At 43.6% G+C, this 12,340-nt stretch overlaps 1 protein-coding gene across 5 annotated transcripts in view; it reads right to left on the reverse strand.

Annotated features, from left to right (window-relative positions):
• PRLR (prolactin receptor) overlaps positions 1-12,340 on the reverse strand; it is a 255,714-nt gene that overhangs the window by 198,002 nt on the left and 45,372 nt on the right. The window lies entirely within an intron of this gene.

Raw genomic sequence — 12,340 nt, forward strand, 5'->3', positions numbered from 1 at the left:
TTTTTTAATTAATTTAAGAAATTTAGCACTGAACTCAATGATAAGGCCAGGCATGCTCAGTAAGAACCAACTGTCAGTGTTCTAAAAGCCAGACTCACAGCTGCTTGGATAGACTAAGAAGGGGTCCACACCCATGGTAGACCTTTATTTCACTTTAGGCAGTCATAGATTCCCCCAAAGAATCCTGGGAAGTGTAGTTTGTGAAGGGTGCTGAGAGGAGACTCCTATTCCCCTGAAAGAGCTCCAGTGGCCAGAGTGGTTTAACAGTCAGCCGCTCTGATTGAAGCTCTGTGAGGGGTACAGGGCATCTCCTACCAACTCTCAGCACCCTTCACTAACCACACTTCCCAGGATTCTTTGGTGGAAGCCATGACTGTGAAAAGTGGAAGAAAGGTCTGGTGTGGATGTGGCCAGGGACAGCTTTGGTTTAAATTTGGGTGGGAGACTACATGTGCCTGCTGTAGAATAAAAAGGTGGAGGAAATGCTGAAAAATGATACTGTTCACAGAGTTTTCCTTTTCAAAAGGAAAAGGGCTTCCCCTCCACCCAGTGCCCACCCACCCATTCTTTCCTCCCCCTTCCCTCCTGCCCTCCTTTTCCCCTCCCTGCCCCTCCCCCAGGTCAGTTTCACCTATCCTAAGCATGATTGCACAGGAGTAAATCCCATTGAACTAAAATACTCCCCTCAAATATCCCCTGCCCCTTGCCCCCTTCCTTTGCCCCTCCCTCTCCTTCCCATCCCCTTCCCATCCCCTCCTCCCCCATGGTCGGTTTTAGCTATCCTAAGCATGATTGCATGGGAGTAAATCCCACTGAGCTCAATAAGCATGCAAATGATCAAACCTGCCCTCCCCTCCTCCCTCCCATCACATCCCTTTTGCCCCTTCTCTCCCCTTCCTTCACATCTCTCCCCTCCCCTTCCAATCCCCTCCTTCCTCCTTCCCCTCCTTCCATGTGTACTATGTTTTCAATTGACCATGCCCACCTTTCCTTAAGCGGAGTGGTTTAAGCATAGCAGGCTGAGAACATGCATCTTTAACAGCTATAGACCAGTGGCGAATGTTCCATTCTTCGGCAAGATCTTGGAACGAGTGGTTGCTGACCAGCTCCAGGCGCTATTGGATGAAACCGATTATCTAGATCCATTTCAGTCGGGTTTCAGGCCCGGTTTTGGCACCGAGACGGCCTTGGTCGCCCTGTATGATGACCTACGTTGGGAGAGAGACAGAGGGAGTGTAACTCTGTTGATCCTCCTTGATCTCTCAGCGGCTTTTGATACCATCGACCATGGTATCCTTCTGGAGAGGCTTGCGGAGTTGGGTGTTGGAGGCACTGCTTGGCAGTGGTTCCGCTCCTACTTGGCGGGCCGTCTCCAGAAGATAATACTTGGGGAACATTGTTCAACACCGTGGGCTCTCCAATATGGGGTCCCGCAGGGTTCGGTTTTGTCTCCCATGCTTTTTAACATCTATATGAAGCCGTTGGGTGCGGTCATCCGGAGTTTTGGAGTACGTTGTCATCAGTACGCTGATGAGACGCAGCTCTACTTCTCCTTTTCATCTTCTTCAGGTGAGGCGGTCGATGTGCTGAACCGTTGCCTGGACGCGACAATGGACTGGATGAGAACTAACAAGCTGAGACTCAATCCTGATAAGACTGAGATGCTGCTGGTGCATGGTTTCTCTGGTCAGACGGTGGATACATACCCTGCCCTGGATGGGATTACACTCCCCCTGAAGGAGCAGGTTCGTAGTCTGGGAGTTGTTTTAGACTCTTCCCTGTCACTTGAGGCTCATGTAGCCTCGGTGGCACGGAATGCGTTCTACCAACTTCAGTTGGTAGCCCAGCTACGTCCCTATCTGAGTAAGGAGGACCTTACATCAGCGGTACATGCTCTGGTAACCTCATGTTTGGACTACTGTAACGCGCTCTATGTAGGGCTACCTCTGAAGACGGTTCGGAAGCTACAGCTAGTGCAAAATGCGGCGGCCAGACTGCTAACAAGAACCAAGCGGTCTGAGCATACAACACCTGTTCTGGCCCACCTGCACTGGCTTCCAATATGCTTCCGGGCTAGATTCAAAGTGTTGGTACTAACCTATAAAGCCTTATACGGCGCAGGACCACGATATCTGCTGGAACGCTTCTCCCGATACGAACCGGCTCGTACACTACGGTCTACTACGAAGGCCCTCCTCCGGGTCCCAACCCACAGGGAGGCCCGAAGGGTAGTAACAAGATCAAGGGCCTTCTCAGTGGTGGCCTCGAATTGTGGAACAGTCTCCCCGAGGAGGTACGCTTGGCGCCGACACTATTATCCTTTCGGCGCCAAGTTAAGACCTTTCTCTTCTCTGAGGCATTTTAATTTAAGTTAATTTAAGTAAATGTTGTAATTTCATTTTAGATGGTTTTTTATGTATTTGTTATATCAGATCCTGTAATTTTATTGTATATGTTTTTATGTTCACCGCCCAGAGAGCTGTTTGCTAGTCGGGCGGTATATAAGTTTAACAAATAAATAAATAAATAAATCTTGGGCAGGGCAAGTTTGTTTTTTCCAATAGCTAGAGTCATTGCTTAAGTGGAAACATATTGTAATCAGTCTGATTTTACATCAAACTGTGGTTTCAGATCCAACTGTTAATGCACCCAAAATAGAAATAGAGCATAACCTCCAGTTTGAAACACAAAAGGCTGTCTTCACTATCATATGACACTGACAAATAAAAAGGCTTTGAAATTAATAAAATAAATTTTACACTGATTTCTAGGATGCATAATGGGAGAAATATATAATTTTCTAGGTTATATTCTCTGTAGAAACAGTAGTAACACATAAAAGAAGCAAAGTAAGAAGAACACCAACAAACATACAAAAATGTAATTCTCCATCTTTGGAGATGGCAGGTGTTGCCACCACTCACCATATGCTCAAAGGCACATGTTACCAAATTCTTCCAAGCTACACAGCAAGTGGATTGAACTGTGAAAGACCAACCCAAATTTTATTTGCATTTTGACAAATTTGGAGGGCAGTACAATATCTCAAAGAGGTCAGGTCTCTTGCTCCCCTGGTGGGGAGTGTGGCTTTATTGATTAAGTTCACAGTATCGGACCATTTATCTGAAGCTAGACAAAGGAACACATCTGAGCAACTATGGGTGACTTTTATTTAATAATTGACACAACGATATAATATGAGTCATCTTGAATATATTAATCTTTATAAAAAAACAAAGATAACGTAAGTTAAGTAGATAGTGCCTACTGATAAAATTTTACTAATCAATGCTACGTTGCGCAATTGTGATATTATAATGTATGTTTTGTACGTTTATTTTTTAAAAAACAAACTTGCACATCAGTTCTGCATGAATTCTGCTTCTGAAGTGTTTGCTTTCCATAATCTCTCCTGCCAGTAACAGATAAATTGTTTTGTGCAAACACACTCTTTTCAGTCACCAGAAATCAGAGCCTCTGTTGCTGTTAGGAAAGAGAACAAGCATCACTTCCCCACATTTGCCAAATGTTAGTGGTTCATTAACCATCTTTGACAAAGCCAGAGGATGTTTATAGGGAAGGAAAAATATTTTTCAACACACAAAGGAGTTCCGATTTATTTTTTTAGAATTTCCTCCACTAATCCTCTAAAGATGTTTCCCATCCCAGAAGCTGCTACCTTTGTGTGGGTGGCTGGAATAATTTTCCATATGATCACCTAAGCTAAATTACAGTTTCCTCTACTTCTGTTTATGTTTTTAGGATTTTGTTTAATGTCACTATTCCCCTCCTCTTTTACACTGTTTTCACCCTGCTTCTCCTCACTTGTATTTCTAATTTCTAGTACTTACAGCATAATCCTGCATATGTTCAGAAGTAAGTCTCACTGAGTTCAGTAGGGCTTTCTCCCACGTAAGTGCATCTAGAATTGCAGCCTAAGTGGTTCAACATGCTCTCCAGCATTCATGGATCACCTGCTCCTGAATCATAGTATCGTAGAGTTGGAAGGGACCTATAAGGCCATCAAGTCCAACCCCCTGCTCAATGCAGGAATCCAAATCAAAGCATTCCTGACAGATGGCTGCCCAGCTGCCTCTTGAATGCCTCCAGTGTCGGAGAGCCCACTACATCTCTAGGTAATTGGTTCCATTGTCATATGGCTCTAACAGTTAAGAGGTTTTCCCTGATGTTCAGTCGAAATCTGGATTCCTGCAACTTGAGCCCTTTATTCCGTGTCCTGCACTCTGGGACGATCGAGAAGAGATCCCGGCCCTCCTCTGTGTGACAATCTTTAATGTACTTGAAGAATGCTATCATATCTCCCCTCAGTCTTCTCTTCTCCAGGCTAAAAATGCCCAGTTCTTTCAGTGTCTCCTCACAGGGCTTTGTTTCCAGTCCCCTGATCATCCTTGTTGCCCTCCTCTGAACCTGTTCCAGTTTGTCTGCATCCTTCTTGAATTGCAGAGACCAGAACTGGATGAAGTACTCAAGATGAGGCCTAACCAGTGCTGAATAGAGGGGAACTAATACTTCATGTGATTTGGAAACTATACTTCTGTTAATGCAGCCTAAAATAGCATTTGCCTTTTTGCAGCCACATCACACTGTTGGCTCATATTCAGCTTGTGATCAATGATAATTCCAAGATCCTTCTCACATGTTGTATTGCTGAGCCAAGTATCCCCTATCTTATAACTGTGCATTTGGTTTCTTTTTCCTTAGTGTAGAACTTTGCATTTATCCCTGTGGGATTTCATTCTGTTGTTTTCAGCCCAATGCTCCAATGCTATCAAGGTCCCTTTGAATTTTGTTTCTGTCTTCCATGATATTAGCTGTGCCCCCCAAGTTTGTATCATCTGCAAATTTGATAAGCATGCTCTGTACCTCCTCATCCAAGTTGTTAATAAAAATGTTGAAGAGCACTGGGCCCAGGACCGAGCCCTGTGGTACCCCACTTGTTACTTCTGCCCAGTTTGAGAAGGAACCATTGACAAGCACTCTTTGAGTACGATTCTGGAGCCAACTGTGGATCCTCCTGATAGTTATTCCATCCAGCCCACATTTAGCTAGCTTGCTAATCAGAATATTATGGGGCACTTTGTCAAAAGCTTTGCTGAAGTCGAGATATATTATGTCCACAGCATTCCCACAGTCTACAAGGGAGGTTACCCGATCAAAAAACGAGATAAGATTAGTTTGGCAGAATCTGTTCTTCATAAATCCATGTTAGCTCCTAGCAATCCCTGCATTGTTTTCAAGGTGCTTACAGATTGACTGCTTTATAATCTGCTCCAGAGTTTTTCTAGGGATTGATGTTAGGCTAGGCTGACTGGTCTGTAGTTCCCTGTTCCTCCTTCTTGCCCTTTTTGAAGATAGGGACAACATTACCTCTCCTCCAGTCATCTGGCACTTCACCAATCCTCCACGATTTCGCAAAGATAATAGACAGCGGTTCTGAGAGTTCTTCAGCCAGTTCCTTCAGTACTCTAGGATGCAGTTTAGCGGGCCCTGCTGATTTGAACTCGTTCAAAGTGCTTAGGTATTTCTTGACCGTTTGTCTATCAATCTCAAGCTCCAATTCTGCCCCTTCTACTTCATGTTTCCCGGGAGGGTCATAGACCCTTTTTTGGGAGAAGACTGAGCCAAAGTAGGAACTGAGCACTTCTGCCTTTTCTTTGTCATCTGTTCTCATTTTGCCATCCTCACTGAGTGGCTGCGCCACCATTTCTTTTCTCTGTCTTTTACTATGGACGTACCTGAAGAAAGCTTTTTTGTTGCTTTTAGCATCTCTCGCTAACCTCAGCTCATTCTCAGCTTTAGCCTTCCTGACACCATCCCTGCAACTCTGTGATACCTGCCTGTACTCTCTTTCTTTGTGGCCTGGTCTTCTTTCCACTTCCTGTATGTGTCCTTTTTTCTTTTCAGGTCAGCTCTAAGCTTTTTGTGAAGCCACGTTGGCTTCTTCTGATGTTTCCCCCCTTTTTTCCTTGTTGGGATTGCTTGCCATTGCGCTTTTAGAATTTCGTTTTTTAGAAACTCCCACCCATCTTGGACTCCTTTTCTCATTAGGGTCACTTGCCATGGAACCATGCTTACAATTGTTCTGAGTTTATTAAAATCAGCTTTCCTGAAGTCCAGGGTGTGCGTATGGCTAGTCTCAGCTTTTGTTTCTGTTAAAATCAAGAATTCAAGTATGTTGTGGTCACTTTCCCCCAGAGTTCCTGTAACTGCCACTTCATCCACCAAATCATCTCTATTGGTTAGAATCAAGTCCAGGATAGCTGATCCTCTGGTTGCTTCCTCTACTTTCTGTAGGAGAAAGTTATCTCCAACACAAGTCAAAAATTTCTTGGAGGGGCCGTGTTTGGCAGAATTTGTCTCCCAACAGATATCGGGATAATTGAAGTCCCCCATTACTACTACATCATGCCTCCTCGGAACATTGGCAATTTGCTTTTCAAAAGTTACATTCTCATCTTCTCCTTGATTGGGTGGTCGGTAGTAGACTCCAAGCACCACATTCCTTCTATTACTTGCCTCATTAATTTTAATTCAGATATATATTTTTAACATAAAGCGCGACTCCGCCTACCGTTTTATTCCTTCTGTTCTTTTTGAACAAGTTATATCCTTCAATTGCTGTTTTCCAGTCATGGGAGATATCCCACCAAGTTTCAGATATTATACAGCCACGAGAGTGGCTGTATACTATAGTCAGCAGGGATTTTTTGCATTCCGCAATGTTAAATGGAAAATACCCCCATGCCATTCTGATGCTTCCCATAAGCTCATTTCAAAACAAAACCTTACATAACTTATAGTCCTGAACTCAGAAACGCTTGCTTAACAACCCTGTCAATTTTCATGGCGATACACAAAACAGTCAGAGAGAATAGACAGTTCAAAGTGTAAAAAGAGAGAGAAAAACCTCAGAGCCCTTTTGGACTTTTTTCTCTGAGAGTTATAATCTGTTGTCATTCATTAAAAATCAGCCATGTTCACAGAGTACCTGTAATCCTAATACTGACGTTGCCCCATACTCTGACCTTCATCTGCTGCAGTTTAAAAGTTTAAAAAATGCCTGGCTGATTTTTAATTAATTTAATAAATTTTGGCTGGGACCCAATCATAGTGTGGAGCATGCTCAGTAAGGACCAACTGTCTGTGTTCAAAAAGCCTCACAGCTGCTGGGCTTGGCTAACCAGAGGGCCACACCCACACCAACTTGATTTCACTTGAGACAGTCATGGCTTCCCTCAAAGAATCTTGGGAAGTGTAGTTTGTGAAGGGTGCTGAGAGGAGACTCCTATTCCCCTGAGAGAATGGTTTAACAGTCAGCCACCCTGACTGAAGGTCTGCGAGAGAAACAGGGCGTCTCCTAACAACTCTCAGCACCCTTCACTAACTACACTTCCCAGGATTCTTTGAGAGAAGCCATGATTGGCTTTGAGCCATGGCTTTGAGAGAAGCCATGATAAATTGTTTTAAATTGTTTTTAAAGATGTGTTTTAAAATTTGTATATTTGTTTTTAATGTTTTTATTTATTGTAAACCGCCCAGAGAGCTTCGGCTATGGGGCGGTATATAAATACACTAAATAAATAGATAAATAAATAATGATTGTCCAAAGTGTAATAGAGGCCTGGTGTGGATGTGGCCAGGGACAGCTTTGTTTTAAATTTGGGTGGGAGGTAGGGTTGCCAGGTTCAGGGCCTGAGACTGATCCTGTATCTTTAGGAAAAGAGAAAGTCAGCCAAGTGCCAGTGTTCTTGCAACATTGTAATGGGAAAAACCACAAGGTAGAATTGTCCCTTCCCCCTGCCTAACTGTGAAAGATACAGAAGACGTCTTGGTTGGCAGGCCCAGCCTGGTCAGTTTTACCTATCCTAATCATGATTGCATAGGAGTATATCCGATTCAACCCAATAATCATACAAATGATCAGACCTGCCTTTTCCCTCCTTCCCCTTTCCTCTCCCTTTGTCCTCCCCTCTTCCTTCTTCTGCCTTCCCTGCCCACTCCAGCCCTCCGTCCCTCCCCCCCTGGTCAGTTTTATCTATCCTAAGCATGATTGCACGGGAGTAAATCGCACTGAATTTAATAAACATGCAAATGATCAATCCATTCTCAGCAAACTTGCACAGAATCCCATTTATTACCTCCCGGATTAAAAAGCAGGGAAATTCACTAATAGGCAAAAAACCTTGCGGTTTAAGAATGTACCTATAGCCCACAGATATTTCTACCAAACTTTAAAAAGCAGGGAAATTGGGCAGCTATAGTGAATGCACCAGGGGAGCAGGAGACCTGAACTCCTCTCTGAGATATTGTACTGCCCTACAAAGTTGTTAAAATGCAAACACAATTTGGGTTGGTCTTTCACAGTCCAATCCACTTGCTGTGTAGCTTGGAAGAATTTGGTAACATGCCTCTGAGCATATGGTGAGTGGTGGCAACACCTGTAATCAGCCCAAATAATAGAAAGGAGATATGTCCTGTGCTGATCTTGTTTTAGCCGGGAGGAAGCAACATTATTAAGACAGTTGATATAGTTCAGATGGTCACTTTAAATATGTCTGATTTACTTTGCAATTTTAGTGAAGTTTTCTATAGGAAATCATTTTCTTTTGCTTTTGTTTCTATGAATATGTGAAGTACAGCAACACTGCAAAATTTATACTAAAAAAACTCCAAACATAATTGTGGAATAATGGCACTGACGTCTGCAAAATAATCTCCAGTGGACCTCAGAAGTGTCTCAATTTGCACAAGATAAAACAGTGGGAGGTGAAATATATTCTAGCAAAATTCTAGGTGTGCTCTATGTTTTTAATTGATTGTGAACTCCTTGCCTTAAATAAAGTGGTTTAAACATAGGCTGAAAACATGCATCCTCTTTTTTCCAACAACTAGAGCCATTGCTAAAGTAGCAGCATATTGGAATCAGTCTGATTTTACATTAAACTGCAGTTTCAGGTCCAACTGTTAATGCACCCAAAATAGAAATAGACCATAACCTCCAGTTTGAAACAAAAAAGGCTATCTTCACCATCATACGACATTAACCAATAAAAAGGCTTTGAAATTAATAAAAATAAATTTGACACAGATTTCTAGGATGAATAATGAGGGAAATAAAATTTTCTAGTTTAGATTCTCTGTAGAAATATTAGTAACACAGGAAAGAAGCAAAGTAAGAAGAACACCAACAAACATACAAAAATATAATTCTCCATCTTTGGAGATGGCAGGTGTTGCCACCACTCACCATATGCTCAGAGGCACGTTACCAAATTCTTCCAAGCTACACAGGAAGTGGATTGGACTGTGAAAGACCAACCCAAATTGTGTTTGCATTTTGACAACTTTGTGGGGCAGTACAATATCTCAGAGAGGAGTTCAGGTCTCCTGCTCCCCTGGTGCATTCACTATAGCTGCCCAATTTCCCTGCTTTTTAAAGTTTGGTAGAAATATCTGTGGGCTACAGGTACATTCTTAAACCGCAAGGTTTTTTGCCTATTAGTGAATACCTATCAAGTTGTAATTACCCTCCTGTATCAAGAGTTCAAGTTCATCCTGCTTGTTTCCCATGCTCTGCGTGTTAGTATACAGACATTGAAGACCATGTGATTTATGGCTTGGCTTCCTTACTACATTTTTCTGAGACTGTTACTGGGCCCTATTAGAGCCAATCTCTTTGTTCCTGTTACTGAGCACAAGCCTTCATCAGTTGTTACCACCAAGTTTACGTCTCCCTCCCCTTTATGATTCAGTTTAAAGCACTCCTGATGAATTTCTCCATGCTGTGGCCAAACACATTCTTCCCAGTCCTTGTGAGATGCAACCCATCACTTGCCAGCAGTCCATCTTCCAGGAAGCATAGCCAGTGGTCCCAGAATACAAATCTCTCACGTCGGCACCACCTTCACAGGCATTCATTCCCACGGAGTATTTTTCTTTCCTTTCTACTCCTCTTCTAAGTACTAAAAACTTATTGGGGCCCCAAAGCCCTTGAGTTTCCTTCCCAGAGCTTCAAAGTCTGATGTGATTTCTTCATAAGCTCCGTTTGGCAGTATCATTTGTTCCCACATGGAAGAGGAGAAACAGATACTTGTCAGTGGGCTTGATGAGTGATGGCAATGCTTCCATCACATCTCTAATCCATGATCCTGGTAGAGAGCATACCTGGCGAGTCCACGGATCTTCTCGGCATACTTGGGTTTCGATCCTATGCAGTAGGGAGTCTCCCACTACTAGTACTCTTCTCTTCTTGTTGTGGGGTACGGTTTCATTGCCCCTGCTTGATTGAGCTTCAGCCTCTTGCTTGTTGTCACACAGGGTCTCCTGTAATTCTTCCACCACAGGCTGTCCTCCAGTTTCATCCTTGAGTGGTTGAAAGTGGTTCCATAGTTCCACTGGTGAAGAGTGTCTTCTAGCTCTTTTGCTCCTAACTGTCACCCTTTCCCACGAAATTCCTCCATTTTGTTGTTCCTCTCCAAGCAGTCTCCTCTTCTGCTACCACATGCTGCTGTTCTTCCACCTCCACTTCTCTTTGCTGCTGTTGTTCCAGCGTTCTGTCTAAGAACTCTTCAACTTCTCTTATAGTCCTCGGTGTGACCACCCGCCGTTCCAGGCCTCTCACTTTTTCTTCCAACAGTGCCACAAGCTTGCATTTGTTGCACATGTACGCCATGTTGTTCTCAGGCAAGAAAACAAACATGGCACACACCTTGCAGATCACAACCACTGGAGTATCTTTCCCATTCATACTCTCTTCTACCTTTTGTTTCTTTCTATCTACTTGTTTTGGAGTGGCAGCTTTGTCCTGTCCTACTTCAGGGTAAACTTGAAGTCCCACTGGTATGTAGTGCACTGTACAAGAAGGATTAGTAATTTTTTTAGGGACCTCCCCTTGACCTTCCTTGTCAAACTCCTTTGTCAAACTCCTGTTTGCTCTCCCTGTTCACTCGCTCTGTTAGCTCACTCTCTGAAAGCTGGCTTGCTTGTATCTCTCCTGTAGACCAGCAGAGACAGGTCCCCCTGCTCTGCTCAGTTAGGAGTCAGGAAACAGAATGAAAGTCCCAGCACACACAGCTGCTGCCTGTTGCCCTCAGAAGTTCTCAGGCCATGCCCTTAAGCCAACAGCTATCAGGCCACACCCCTTCCAATCAAGCTGCTATGGAGCCCTTCAGAGCACATGGCTTCAGAGCACATGGCTTCACAGCCCTCTTGGCCCTTTTCTTTTCCTCGCTACAGCTCCTTTGTCAAACTCCTGTTTGCTCTCCCTGTTTGCTCGCTCTGTTCACTCGCTCTCTGAAAGCTGGCTTGCTTGTATCATTCTCCTGTGGACCAGCTGAGACAGCTCCCTCTGCTCTGCTCAGCTAGGAGTCAGGAAACAGAAACATGCCCCCCCTTCACTTGCAAGAACCAGCCTGCTAGGGGTATGAAAACTCATGGCTCATCTTCAGTGAAACATAAGTGGGTTAAATTTATGGGCTCCTGGGAAGAAATTGCAGGATATAAATTTAATTAATAAACAAACAAACAAATAAATCTTTGCTGTATTCTTGGTAGCTTCAGACTCTCAGCTACCCCAAGAAGACATTGCTAGCAATCACGGCCCTTTTTTCATTTCCTAACAAATAGGAAATGCAAACTAATGGGGCCCATCCAGTCCTATTTTCATTCATTGCAAAATGAATACCAAGTGTAACAAATGGGTATGAATGGCTTCATTGTTGTTATCTCCTTTGTACCTGCCTGTCAATTATTCAGGGGTGGAAGAGGCTTATCTTCTCCACCAGCAGCAGCAGCAGCAGCAACAACAGAGATTATCTTAGTAGCTGTCGACTGGTGGCTGCCATTTTATTTTTCCTGAATGCTCCATATATTGTACTCTTATGGGCGATTGTGTGGAACAAAATGGCAGCCATCAGCAAAAATTGTGCCCCCCCACGCTTCACCTATTTTGTGTGGTGGCCACCGTTTCACCCCAGAATGCTCCAGAACTGTGCAACACCTGGGGCATTCAGGGCAAACAGAATGGTACTCGCCAGAAAGCAGGGTCACTGCTGCTGCTGCCTGATGATGGCAAACACCATCACCAATACATGCATTTTTATACACGTTACATGGCTGGAGAACTGCACTACAAAATTTGCAGAAGTGTGAATTATGAAAGATGGCTGGGTTTCAGTTTGCATATTGTTTTGAAAACTGCAAATTTGGTAGGTTTGCCTTTAAATGTGAACTGAATCAGATTTCTCCCCCATCCCTATTCCTGGATCTCCTTATTTTTACTGTCCTTGGACCTTTGCTTTTGTTTGCTCAGCTGCACCCT

This window comes from Rhineura floridana, chromosome 1, assembly GCF_030035675.1.
Source record: "Rhineura floridana isolate rRhiFlo1 chromosome 1, rRhiFlo1.hap2, whole genome shotgun sequence".
NCBI classification, from domain to species: domain Eukaryota; kingdom Metazoa; phylum Chordata; class Lepidosauria; order Squamata; family Rhineuridae; genus Rhineura; species Rhineura floridana.